The sequence below is a fragment of the Phalacrocorax aristotelis genome, chromosome 12 (assembly GCF_949628215.1).
Source record: "Phalacrocorax aristotelis chromosome 12, bGulAri2.1, whole genome shotgun sequence".
Taxonomy (NCBI): Eukaryota; Metazoa; Chordata; class Aves; order Suliformes; family Phalacrocoracidae; genus Phalacrocorax; species Phalacrocorax aristotelis.
This window is the reverse complement of record NC_134287.1, coordinates 10619943-10635095: the sequence shown is the minus strand read 5'-3', so window position 1 is coordinate 10635095 and position 15153 is coordinate 10619943.

The window sequence follows — 15153 nt, the reverse complement described above, 5'->3', positions numbered from 1 at the left end:
CCATGACCTTCTTTTGCCAATTTGACTGTGAAATATATGCTGAAAATAATGTTTCACACCAAACATATGTCTTCAGTGGCTATGAAGAGTAAATCATCTCTTTGAACTGAAAAGTTTTAAGGACTAGCACTAGGAGAAGAAACCATAGGACTGTGACTTTACAGCCATGGTTCCATTAAAAGAGAGGGAAACACATTACATTTTACAGGCTTACAAGTATTTGGACATTCATTGATTAACAAATGAACTGAAGCTGCACTTAGATGCCCATGGAGATAAGTGCAGCATAAATGGGAATGAAAAGAGAGCTCTACACTTATTAAGTCAGGCTTTTGCCTTGCTTCTTACTGCAGATGCCTGCATATGCATGCATGTCTGAAGGTACTGTTGGACATTACTGAGGACAAATAAATGTTAAAGGAACTGAAACAATTTCCTAAGGAAGCCTAGGACAAGTGTGGTGAGTGAGTTGCTAGCTTTTACGGCTATTGCTCAAAAAACAAAGGAGGACCTTTTATATTTAAAGTTCATGTGAGAAACATTCCTAGGACTAGTGAGGTTAAAACAGTCCAAGTGGACCCAATTTTTAGAATAATTATTTTTTCGGCTGAAAATTCAGATTGAAGTAAAAAGTAAAGGTTAGCAGATTCTCTTTAATTTCAATGAATTGCTTCATCAAAAAAGTAAATACTGCAAAAGAAACATTTTTTCAGAAGTCAAGTCACTTCAGTGATCATTTAACAACATTTTCTTTTATTTTTTTCTGTTTAGACTGGCATTTTTTGACATTATACTTTCATTTTGTTTCCTTTTATTTGAATATCAAAAAGAGGAGGAGATAAAAAACCGATCTCCAGTCTAAGAAAGCGCTCAGCCCAACTCTGTAGGAATGTGTGCATATATATAGATAGGTATAACATTTTCATTCAAGATAAATTTAAAAATCCCAACAGAAATAATGTTTCTAGCTGACCAGCAAAAATAAATCTTTCTTTTCATCAATTTTATTCATCTTCTTAATCTGGAAGTCAGTTATTTGTACAGGTATCATTTTTACTGTGAAGACGGGAAGCTGTTCTCTAAAACCTGAGTCCATTGTTAGAAATTAAGGCTAAGAAATATGTGAATTTATTTAGCTGGAAAATAAATTAAACACTTTTCCTGCAACAATAATGGTTATGAAATTTATCCATCCTTTTGTTACATCTTCTTTCCCTCTTTAAACTACTGACAGTGACCATTGGAATCAAATCTCTGCCTGATTTAGGGGGACTGAATTGAACTGAATAGCAATTTTCCTCTACTCCCAAGCTCATTGATCATACCCAGAGTAATGTTCTGAGCAGCAGCTTGTCCTTGTCAGGATAAGATCCCTGTAATTCAGCACCACGGCAGTACTTCAGGTATGTGCAGAGCTCATTCCAGCTCTTCACCTGTTAAAGTCAATAGATTTACTTAATACTGAGGTCAGATCCCAGACCTCAGACCCTATATTAGTTGTCTCTCTTGCTAGCGAAAGGATTGGAATTTACTTTCTATATCTTGAGTACACCAGCTCTAGTCCTGTGAATTGGAACACATTTGACTGTATCCCCTCTGGTATAAAACACACACCATCATTATGCTGCAGTAGGGACAATGAAGCATAATCTGAAAGTAATGGTCAAAAGTAACAAACTGCCATCCAAACACATAACTGCATGCTGTTTCCTAAGTAGCACAATCCTCTAAAATGAACAAAGGCTAGCTCTTTAATGTCCTCTATGTTCACATGTTAAAGATCAGCAAAAATGGCCATAATAGTTGAAATTCAAATGATAATTGAAGTTTTGCGTTTTTAATTTATTTATTCAGTTTTAAAAAAAATCTTTGTCACCATTCTTTAGTACCATAATCTAGATTGTACTAGTTTTCACATGAGAAATATCAGGATAAGAAATCAGAAGTGGACATGATTTTTCTTCCTGTGGAGTTCAGAATGTTCATTTATATCCAAGAAAGCTGATTTAGGAACAGATATTCCCTCTCTCAGGAGTTTTTCTACAGGTATATTAATAAGAAAGACTAACTTCCTTGGTTAGTTGATTCAGAGCAAATGCACTTCGGTGGCAAAAGCAAATACCTAGGACACTTGGCATTGGGTGGCTTTCTGGAGACACATTCACATCCTGAATAAGTGACATCACAATAGTTACATCCCTCAGCTGCCATATATATAGAGTGGTGAAATAATCCTGCCTACTTCAAAAAGGAGCACACAGATGTGCTGTACTGTATAAAGTTAAAGGAAGAAAATATGTTACAGCATACAGGCAAGAGACTGAATGTCAAAACCAAATTATAACATGCTGGTTACCCTCTGATCAGAAATGGAGGATGGGAGGAAGCTAACCTATGAAATGACACGTTTCCTGTCAAGCCAAGATTTTCCACAGTGTAGACACCTCAAACAGATCATCTGTCCAGGGTGGACAAGTTGGCGGCAGGCTCTAAGATCTTCCTGGTTTTTTTTTCATCTCTGTAAACAGGTATACTCAGAAGAGAAACAGTATCACCACTCATGACACTCCATCTTATGCCACATAGGACCTAAGCTGAGATAGCTGATGCTCTACCTACCATGTCAGTTCAAACTGGGAGAAGCCAGTACTGGAGAAGGCAGTTCCCACCTTTCTCCCAACTCTGGCTTCTCACTCCTGCTCTACACATGGTCCTTGTCCCTACACCTCGACAAGGATTTGGGTGACTGTGCTGTGAATCAGACTGAGGCACTGATCGGGTGAAAAACAATTTTAGAAAAGGTTAAAAGCCTTTAAAATAAAGTGTTAAAAGCTTCCCTGTCCCCAGCTTAGTTTTCTGCCAATTTCTTAAGCTGGATTTATTCACAAGGGGGTAGAGTTTATGTAATTGTACCGTAAGAAATTTCGTGAAAGAGAGGAAAAATGGGAGAAGCATTACATCTTAAGAAAATTAAGTTCCCTCTCAATATTCAGATTTGTAATTCAGCCATCCCAGTTTGGTGTGATGAATCTGAACTGCAATATCCACACAAAAACACTTTCTTCTTGAACATTTGTAAAGGCTACAGAAGCCATCATCCATGCTTATGGATAAGCAGTGTGTATAGACAGAACATAGTTTGTATGTACACACACAGAGACAGAAACGTTATGTGAGGAACAGCACTGAAAATATGGTTCTCTTCAGCTCCCAATTTCACCCAAGCAACAATATTTTTTTTTCAGACACATCTGCAAGTGGCAGTTCATCCTTGTGAACTGGTACCAGAAACTGAGACAGACACAATGTGAATGACACAAATGCACCACGTTACTTATGCATAGTCATCAGATTGCACAGTGTTGGTGGGTAGGAGGGGCTACCATCTCCATGCTTCCCTAATTAAATTAATTAAATTCATTGGCCTACTTGGGGACTAAAATGGGACAGAATTATGTTTTATTCTGTCTAACGATTTATTCAAGAGGATATAAATACTAACAGGCAGCACTTCCTTCTGAACACTTCATATATTGTCTGTGTATGCAGGAGTTGGAGAAGCAAGAGGAAAAACCCATCTCACTGTTTCCTAGGGAACATTTGTGTTCTTTGACTTTGCTTTTACTTCATGTCTTTCTTTTCTTTTCTTTTTACTTGAACATCTGAAAATATTGCACACATCTATTTTGTACATTTACACACTAGAGGGATGTGGAACTCAATGTAAAGTAAAATCTTACCTTTGGTTTTGGGAGAGATGATCAATGGGTGATGCACTTAAGCATGTAAAAGCACCTATCGTGTTATGTATTTATGATTTTAACACGTGCATGCCATTAATGCAATATAAGTTTAGCATTCCTTCAGGAATACAGGATGTGCTATGCACCCTGCTTCTATCACTTTCCCAATTAAAGGAAAGTAACTTATACTTTCATATCCACCTTTCTACCTAGTTAGTGAATGAACAGTGAGAGATTCTTTCCTTTCTGATTTATGCATTAATCATCTAATACTCTGAAGCATGAGATTTGATTCACCAGGTCTCTGAGTGCAGAAAAATACCTGTCTTCACTATACAAGTGTATTTAAGTAAAATCCCCTATTCTATCTCCAGGCTCCTCACTCCATTACTGAAATCTTTCCCCTGTAAGAAATCTCTTGTTCATAGTCTGTGTGAACATTTCTAAGGCTCAATATACCTGTTCCATACCCTGAGAAGTGTCCATGTGGCCTATCAACACACATGTTTTTCACTGTTAGGTTGGAAAGTGTCCTGGAATCATGATACCATGGAACAGGGACACAGAATAATCCTGACCATGGAAGAGGGTCAGGTTCTTTGAAGGAATGAGATACCACAGTGGGAGGAAGCTAGTACTTTTTCTAGTCTTCCTATAAAAATATTAATACTGGAAACCAGTTATACATTTTACACATACAACAAAAATTGTTACTTCTTCGATCATGGAGCCTTCATTCTTCTGTTAACATCTTCTGTGTTCAGGATCCTGTGCTACAATGCGAATGTGCCCATTCACATCATAATTGCATCCAGACCTATCCTTACCTTGAAGCTTTTGCCGTTAAAAAAGTGATAATGAAAGGGTGGGGAAACAAAGTGCCTTTGTTCCCGTTTTACATAGAACAGAAAGAGAGTAAATCCACCTCATCGGTAGTACCCAAAGTCAGTCTTGCAGCCAGTATGTGGTTACATTTCAGTCCTGAAACATATTAAGAGACTTTACTAAGGTCATACAGAAAGTCTCTGGAAGGCCCCAGTCTTCCACATCCTCTCATAGTGCTCTGGTAAAAGAACACCTTTCCTTTCCCCTGCTAATGTTGTTCACTGGTCTAAACCACCATCAGACAAGTCACTATGTCCTCTATGCATCACCAAGACTTGTAAGTATATGCTGACCCAAACCTATCTCACAGCAGCACAAAAATAACACTTAGTAGTTTTATCCACTTCCTCATTGTTGATATGTCAGGGCAGTGATACAAATTCATTGCTGCTTGTCAGATGTCTGGCATCTCCTGACAATGTCTGCAGGAAAAGTGAGTGGTTATATTTAAATATCTGTCAGCAAATATGACAAAAGACATGAATACTTCTCTGGGATTTGCAATGACCTTTTCATTTGCCTTGAAGAGTTGTCTTCCTCTGATCAAGAAACTAATTAGACTGCTAAAACTTGCTGTATATCTCCATCACCACACTGAAGAAATCCATTTCTCCATTTGACAGTGACTCTGCAGGATATCTCCATTCTTCCTAGAAGCTTGTGGCTACAAATAGCTACACTTTCTCCATTGCTGAGGCCTGGGCTTCGTACTGTGAAGGCAATAGCAGACTGACAAGCCTTGGTTGTAAGCAATTGTGTTGTTTGGCAAAGCTGAATTACCTTGGAAGCTCATCATCTTGAGTTGCCCCAGTCCATGATGCAGTCCTGTAACAGGCCCCAAGCTGATAGCTCTTGAAAGTAGGCTGAAGGAGTTAAAAGCAGTCACAGCTTTCCATATACAAAGAAGAAAATGGTTTCTGATGCTACCCCAGGGCATATGTGCATTTGAATTTTCATAAGACGGGAAGGAGACATCTAGAAGCAAGGTGGTAAAATGGATCTTTCAGTGACCCCAGCAACCATCAGTGGTGCTGAGGATGAGGCTATTGTCTTTGCAGTGTCACATAGGTGAGCAATAGGACTATGGCATGGCCTATTGTCTCAGTGGATTATTTGCTACTCAATTTCATGATTTGCTGAAGACAATTGGGAAATTAAGGGGGTGCCAGGAGCACACTCACTGGAGTGTGTGGAGTAATCTCATGTAGACTGGAAAAGAGATGTAGATTCACTCTGTTCACCAGACCGTGTGCCTGGGAGGAGCCCTTTCTTGTGGAATACACTGCCTTTAGTAATAGTCAGATATCTCACAACAGATACACTAGATAAACATGCCTCCAGATCAAGAGTAGGCTCTTTCTGGAAATCCTTTGTTGCAGATTTCACAGTCAAGGGGACCACCAAGTTCTTCAGTTTGTGCTCCTCCATAACACAGGCCCTTGAACTTCATGCTGTTACTCTCTCCCCCAGTAGCTGCAGCCAGCTAAGCTCTGCCAGGACAGGGATACTGGATGGCAAGCGGCTACTTCCAGGGCAGATAAAGAATGAGCATAAGCCCACTCCCCTCTTCCAGGCCAAGTGACATTGCTCCATCTGAAGCAGGAAAAAAAAAGAAAAAAAACCTGTTTTGTACAAAGCATTTCTTTTCTACTTCATTTAGAGGACTCTTTACTAAGACAAGTGGGCTGTTCTTATCAGCTCACATGGGAGACTCAGGAGGCCTATTTGTATACAGCTGATATGTGTGCCTAGCAGGGTTGTCCTCTGAAGAAAAGCATCAGGTTTCCTATATTCAGAGTGTCAGTAATATGGATCCCAGTACACATGCAGCTGGGTCATAAAACCTCTCTTTGCTTACAATAACTATGAAAAAACTAAGTGCATTAAATTAAAATACTGTTAAAGTGGTTTGTGGGAACTCATAAATAATCAAGATCCAGCTCCTGGGATGCCACCATATTTCATGCAGTTTTGTTCCTTGCAATCCAGGGAGAAGGCAAGCTTCATGAATATGCACCTTCTCTATTAACAGTTAAAATTCTTGAGTTTCAAAGAGACACTTTTCTCCCTTTTTGCAGGCTTCCCATTTCCAGAAGACAAATACAAAACTGAGTAGGTCATACTCTCCTGAACCCTATGTCTAAATGCATCTTAGATAGTTTTAGCTTTAAATTCTTAAATGAAACCCTGTGCCTGAATGCCACTTTGTTAGCAGTATCACTCTGTTCCCAGTGATGCTACTGGTGGACCTCCATTCACACCAGCAGTCCATATGACCTCTTCTTATGAACAGGGTTTTGGGGTCCCCACAATATGGTGAGGGAGCAAAGGGGTGTCCCCCCTACTGCATGCTCAGTATCTGTCTGCCAGCCCTCCTTCCCTTGCTTCACACCCAAGTGCGAGTGTGATGGAGACTTACATAGATGGATTGATAGATAGACAAACAGAAAGACTGATAGACAGGTGCTCTCTCCCACGTTTCAAAAACCTTCATCTTCTCAGATGAGAAAGTATTCCTTACTATCTAAAAGGAGGGGGAAAAGTATTTTGTGAAAGACTTTAGAAGGACATCTGTGTTTCAAGAATGCCTTCATCTAATCCATCAGTGTTTTATCGCTTATCCCTAGTTTTAAAGGACTAAAATTTATGATTCAATGGGAAATTAGACCTAAATTACATACCACTGGAAATCAGTATGCAACCAGCCTTAACTATTATGCTTCTTACACGCTCCAATATTGTTTATACTGCATATGGATACTTAATTTAGTCCTTATCCTCTTTTAATAGAGACACTGTCCCCACTGTTAGCTGGTATTTTAAACAGAAAAAAAATGAAACTTCTCATTAAAATGTTTTTGGTTTGGCTTAGTTTAACTTTGTATGCTTTTTCCCCTTTTTTTTTTTCTCCTTTCTCTGTAAGTTGTGTTCTGGTTTATGGAGAAAACAGTAAACTTTTTGAAGTTGGGATACCCTTTATATGCCTAAATTTTAATATTACTCTAAATTTCTCCTTTTACTTCTGCACTTCCCTTTACTTGGCAGATGGAAGGGAGGGAATTGAGGGGGAGGAGAGGTAAAAATACTCAAAAATATCCTCAGGAAACAAACATGTTTATTCTCTGAAACTTTAAATCCTTCAAAACCATTTTTGGTAATAACTTCTAATGCACAGCCGTGATTTTCATTATCACCTATCAAACCATCTCATCAATTTCAGAAGTTATTGACTATTTTCCAAGACAGCTGTAACTCAGAAGTCCCCAGGCCATGAATTCTAAGGGCTGTGGGATGTTTTCTTAATGATATACTACAGAGCCCTCACATTTTCTGAGGTCGTTACATTGGTTTTGTAAATACAAAAACATCACCGCACTGGCATTCCTAATCTGGATCTGCCCAATGGCCCAGTCCTCTCTCACCAACCATGAACAGAACCAGCTGCTCCCAATAGCAGAAGCAAAAACTCAGCTTCTGAAATATCCTACCCAGGATGAATGCTCCTGCCTAACCACCATTAGTTAGTTAATCTACTATAATAATTTTTAATAGCACATAATGAGGAATGCGCCAAATGATTTTAAGAATGCTGCTTCACTAAAAGGTCTCATTTAGTCAGCTGCAGCTGAGCAGTACAGGTGATCAGCAAAAGCATCACAAATGAATTCACAGTACAATACAACACTGTAGTTAATTTCCTTTCCTATGAATCCTTGATGGATCACTTTGATGAACAAGATGTGCCAGACCAGAAAACAACCACAGTATCTTTGCCCAAGGGAGTAGCCATGTTTATTTGATTATGATCATATTCTAATAATTTCCCAATAGTTATAAAGCTGAGCATAGGGATCTCTGATAGATGTGTTTAATGAACTGACACTGATCAAAGAGAGAATGTGAGTTAGGTATTATGAGCATGGGTCTAACTGTGAATCATTAGAGGATGCAATAGTCTCATGAGGTAGACGCTCCATCAAACAAGTAGCTTAAAACCAAGCTGGAGAGAAACACTGAACCATTCGAATGCTCTGCTGGTGAGTGAACAGATGCACAGGAATGGAAGGAAATATGCAGGTTGTTCAGTGCATCCAGCGCTTCAGTGGTGGACAACAGGCATTTAGGATGGGAATCAACTCCAGACCAAGGCATTTAAATAGAGATATCTACATCTGGATGCCTGCACTGGGCCTGGGTGTTTAAATAGCTACTGCAGTCAGTAAAGACTCAGGTCTCCCTAAAGCAGAGAGTGGCTGGTGAGCTGAATGAACAGCTGTCTAGCCACCATGACAAGTTCTTCATCGACTCTCCTGGTAGGTCAGATGTCAACTCACACCTGTATATGTAGGATAAAGTTCTCAATCCTCAACTGAATTCCAGCTCTTTCCTAAGAACTGTCATTCTGTGAACGTCATTTAACAACCAGTAAAACAAACAGCATGTGCTCTGTAAAACAGCACCTGCGCTGTAAAAGACGTACTTTACAAGGAGAGTACTGGTTCAGTGTAGTGTTCTGGATGAATGCATGTAGAGCCATTTGCAATGTCCTGGGCTATCCAACACGCACACACACAGGTTTGGCAGATATGACACAGGACTCACAGAAGAGCAGTGACATTCTAGAACAATATCTGGGGACCAGGCATGATATCCTAGGATATTTTAAGTAGCACCAGATTCCTATGCTTATACAACAAAATTCAGCTCTTAGTGACCTCCTAAGCAAGAACTGAGCTCCGAATGTCTTTATATGGTGTCTAGCACAGCAGTGTTTTCTGAGCATTGTAACCTGCAACATAGTTATTGGCAGAAGTGCCACTTGTGGTTTCCATACTGCAGGACTGTAGTCCTTCCCATGGTACACCACGTCCAAGCCGGTGAGGATGAGGATCCTTGATTTCCACAAGTGATCTCAGCTTAACATCCACAAAGTGTGGATATGGAATCTCTTCTGTGCTGGACTTTAAAATATGGTTTAGGTCAACTTATACCAACCCCTGTTCAGGTGAAAATCTAAGAGGCAAAGCGGAAAATCAAAAGGGAAACAAAGGTACACATGGCTAAACTACCTTGCTCTGCTTTCAGGTTTCTCGATCAAAAGTATGTTACCTAGTTTCATTCTGGATCTCAGCAGACACATGTTTAAGTAAAATCATTATTGATAGATGAAAAAAAACCCCATCCTTTCAAATCCATAAAAAAAATATAGGGGTCCATTTGTAAAGACCAGGGAAGCCAGAAGAAAGTATGGTGCCAAATTAGAAAGGCAGATCTCCACCTGGTCTTTTAGTTTCATTTCCCAATATGGGATACTGCTGTCTTTTATTAGTGCTTAATTAATCTCTTGATAAGGAAACATTCTTTATATTTCAGGTTAAGGAAATACAACAAGTTTAATCTATTCATATTTCAGAACAGCATTTGATATTGTGCAGCATGGGAATATAGTATTTACATTGCAGAAAATCATTATTAGTAGAATAACTTCAAGACAAGTCTTGATTAGAGAAGAGATTACAACAGCATGCTCTAAAATGAGAAATATTTAACTGAAGGGAAGTTATTTGTGGAATTCCCTAGAACTGGCAACAAGATGATATTTCTTCAGAAATTTAACATAAAAAACCTGTGCTAATGAAATTTGCTGTGACACAGAGTTAGAGGCACTAGACAACATTGAAGAAAATCTGACTATTACATAGTATGAATGAGATGACATTAAGGTCTGGATTAATGGAAATCAGATGACTAAAGTTCGAGGACATATTCCTGGAAAATATAGTCAATGTTCGTTATACAATATGTCCTGGTTTCTGCTGGGATGGAGTTAAATTTCTTCATAGTAGCTAGTATGGGGCTATGATTTGGATTTGTGTTGGAAACAGTGGTGATAATGCAGAGGTGTTTTAGTTGTTGCTAAGTAGCACTTACACTGGTCAAGGACTTTTTCAGCTCCCCATGTTCTGCCGGGTGCACAAGAAGCTGGGAGGGGACACAGCGGGACAGCTGACCCCAACTGACCCATGGGATATTCCACACCATGTGACGTCATGCTCAGTATATAAAGCTGGGGAAGAAGGAGGAAGGGGGGGACGTTCTGAGTGATGGTGTTTGTCTTCCCGAGTGACCATTACGCATGATGGAGCCCTGCTTTCCTGGGGATGGGTGAACACCTGCCTGCCCATGGGAAGGAGTGAATTAATTTGTTGTTTTGCTTTGCTTGTGTGTGCAGCTTTTGCTTTACCTATTAAACTGTCTTTATCTCAATCCATGAGTTTCCTCACTCTTACTCTTCTGATTCTCTCCCCCGTCCCACCAGGGGGGAGTGGTTGGAAAAGACCTCTAGGATCATCAAGTCCAACCATCAACCAAACAATACCATGTCTCCTAAACCATGCCATGAAGTGCCACAACTACATGTCTTTTAAATACCTCCAGTCATGATCACTCCACCACCTCTCTGTACAAACAAGTCTTAAAATACTTTTAAGATGGGGATGCCACACCCTCTCCAGTGGTCATTGACAATATGCTCAGGAAAATACCTTCCTAATGTCCAGCCTGAACCTCTCCAGCTGCTGTTTGTGACCATTTCCCATTGTTATGTTCTCTGGCAGTACCAGAAGCATTTACAGATCACCTCTGTCTCTGGAAAATAAGTACTTCCACTAAGGAAGATGTGGTCCTAAACAGGTGGATATGTCTGCCTTGAGCAACTCAAAATTAGAGGAACTTTCTCTCTGTTACTACACTGGGGCTCTGGAGCAGATTTTGGTCAAGCAGACTGGGAATCAGAGGAAGGTAAGACAGTCAACTTTAAGGTGAAGCTTTAATAAATTTCTGAATTTCTTAACCTCTTGATTAAGATGTGGAAGACTCTTGGATTCTGTGACGTTTTTCCAGCTCTCTGTTCTGTAGTCACAAGTTTCTCCTCTAATTTTCCCCATCTAATAGTGCAAGGCCTTTGCAAATGTTTGCACCTTTCACATCTGTTGCAACAGGAAATTGTTATATTGCCAATTATTGTTAGTAATTTCAACTACTTTAAAGTAAAAGTCTAAGTACTGTTTGCTAGAAATCCCACCAACCAAATACTGATTGCTAGAAGTCCCAACGACCAACCAGACCATGAGTCTGCCAGGGTTACAAAGGAGTATAAAGGTAAATGAGTATCAGTGGGCTGGACTGGATCACTGTTACATCAATAGTCCCCTGGAATTCCTCATGAATCTTTTGAGGAGATAAGCACTTATTGTGAGAATAGATTCTTTTGCAAGGATATTTTCTACAAAGCCGAGAAGTTTCTTAATATCAGTCATAAAATGCACACAGAATTCCTTTAACAGACAGGGATGTGATTGTTTCTAGAAAGGATTTTTTTTTCATGGGTGACCTTGTTCAGTATTATTCAAGACAAGTATTTCAGCACTGAAATAGAGTTATAAACATGTCTGAGCTTTATGTATATATAGGTATTACAAAAAATAATAATTCTGATGATGGCTTTGAATGGAAAGAAAATCAACTTTGATTACTTGCCAAATAATACTGGAGTATTATAAACCATGCAAGTTATTTCTTCATAGCAAATTTCCTCATTTTATTAGTTCTCAGGAAAGAAGTTCATGCTTTTAGGCACTCTCCTTTTCCTGCTTCTTTTTCTTTTCAGTCTCCTCTTTATCTCTGGCACTAAAACGTTCTCTTTTCAGAGCTATTATTTTATTAATGCATGATTATGCATTTGTGACACTACTTTCCTCAGCTTCTGTCTGAATACCTTTGTTCAAGTATTTTTCTCACATTTTGAAATTACAATATAGAACTGAAAAAGAACAGTTCTTGCATTTTTCCCCCTCCAAGAAATTAAATAAATAAATAAATAAATAGGTCAGACAACACTGTGTGCAGGTGTTCCTCTATGAAACGATTGATAATATTATATAAAAGGAAATGGAATGAGATGAGTTTTGCTGAATCCTTTAGGGAAATCATTCAATACGCATTCTTATCAAAGTCTAATAATGGCCTGGCTGTTACTTGTTTGCTTTGATGAAGCTGATAATAACAGAAATCTACATTTATTTGCAATTTTTCTGCCAGAATTCACTGAGGCATTTCCAAATGTAATTTTAAAGTATTAATCTAGCACATGAAGATTTTCGAGTTGCATTAAGTAGGAAGAGATCAGACAAATTTATGAGAAAAAATTCTTCTGGGGGCTGCATTTGACCACCATGACCGTTAGCGTACATTCTTTCTGAGTCACCAAACATGAGTATTGCCTCACCTTTTGAAGTATCTAGTCAGAGATAGTCAATGCACCAAGGGTGCACCAGGTGTAGGGACAAAGAGTGAACGTACTGAGGATAATGCTTCTGCAGCTTTACTGAGGCAAGCTATGAAGATGTAGTAAGGAGGTATAGAGACCTGGAAGTTAACTAGGAATCTATCATAGCACCCTTCTCCAGGATCCTGTCTCTGTCTAGAGATACAGTTACTTCACTAATGCCTAAACATCAGAATCCAGGTATGTCCACATAATTTAACTTTCCAAAGGTATGATGTAGGAGGCAGAAGACTGTATTAGACACTGAGTTCTGGTTCAAGCCATATCATTAACTAACAACTGATGTGACTACTGCTAAACTCTGAAAGAATTGGAAGCAAACATTCACGTCCTAATCTTCTCTGCTTTGCATATCCTGGTTCTCTGTTTGGAAATATGACTTTCCGAACAATGAGGGAAGCTGATTTCATTGTTGCAATGGATGTGACAAAAAAATTATGGAAATCCCCTGTTCTCACCAGAATGTCAAGGGGTTTGGACACTTCTGCTCAAACTTTAAGATGGCTTCAAAGACAGAGTCTAAAAGAAACTAGGCCTAACTACTCTGCAACTGGCACAGTCACATCCTTCTTACCAAGAATTCACCGTATTTTTGATAACTTGCATCATCAGTTCTTTCTTCTGATACTTTCTTTTATTTACTATAAATCTTTCCTGGTCAAGCAGTTACTGCCTGCAGCAAGGCAACAGCTACTCATGCTAACTCAACGTGCTCTGTTCTGTTACTCCAGTGAGGACTCTGTATTGACTCAGTTCTCTTCCTCTCAGGAGCCCCAGACAAACTCAGTGGCTTCCAAAAACTTCCCCAATCAATACCTCCTAAGGTCCCTGAAGTGCTATAATCTGAATCAAGGTCTGTGAAGCAAAACTGAAAATGAGCTTAGCAGGGTTTAGCTGCAGCCTGTTATCTGTCACAGGAGGGTCTGGTTTTCTCTGCATGCTTCTTTTATTTTGTTGCTCCTTGCTTGTTTGGTTTTTACTAACTTTCACTTCTCAAAAGTCAGCTCCAGTTTCTGAATCTGCAAGCTGTATCCATGACCCAGGCAGGCACCACTCAGACTTTGAGCTGAATAATCAAATAGTTCTGAGTTCTTCACTTGTCCCAGAAACAAAAGATGCATCTAGGCTGAAAGGATGTCATTTTATTTATTTAACTTGATTCTTCTCCTTTGTCACAGTTTGAAAGTATTGTTGGAACAGAGACATATTGCTGGTAGAGTGACACAGCTTTCCAAGGAAAAGGGAAATTTCAAGCAATTTTTTTCTATATCCCTCAAGGAATGATGCATTCATTTTAAGGCCTGATCAAGGAGCTTCCCTGTAGCATTATATTATTTGCATCCAATCCACTAGCCACAGCTGAAAAAATCAATTAGATATAAGTAAAGGCAAAAAATTTTCAAACCAGAAAAGCCACTCCACTTGTATATGCTTTATTAACACAGGTACAACTTGAGAATATATTCACAATGGAATTTTGTTTGGTTTTTTTTTTTTTTTTACTTTTACACGCATAGTTAAGAGAGGACCACTGGGCTCATGAACATTTATGCTCAATATTATTATTTGGTGGGACAACCATATTTGTTATTTTGGCATTGCTTTGATCCCTGGGAAATCTATTTTGGGTATTGCTGAATTGTGTCTGGAGCACACCAAGAACCACTGTGAGGTTCTCCTATATCATCTCTACAGTGTACCTTTATTCCCTGGGTATGTGTAAGTCATCTTAGAATCATAGAATCATTAAGGTTGGAAAAGACTTCTAGTATCATCAAGTCCAACCACCAACCCAACAACCCCAGGCCTCCTAAACTATGTCCCGAAGTGCCATGTCTACACATTTTTTTAACACCTCCAGGAATGGTGACTCCACCACCTCTCTGGGCAGCCTCTTCCAGTGCCTGACCACTACTCTTCCAGTGAAGAAATTTTTCCTAATATCCAATCTAAACCTCCCCCGACGCAGTTTGAATCCGTTTCCTCTCATTCTATCACTAGTAACTTGGGAGAAGAGACCAACTCCCACCTCACTACAACCTCTTTCAGGTAGTTGTAGAGAGCAATAATGTCTCCCCTCAGCCTCCTCTTCTCCAGACTGAACAACCCCAGTTCCCTCAGCTGCTCCTCATAAGACCTGTTCTCCAGACCCTTCACCAGCTTTGTTGCCCTTCTCTG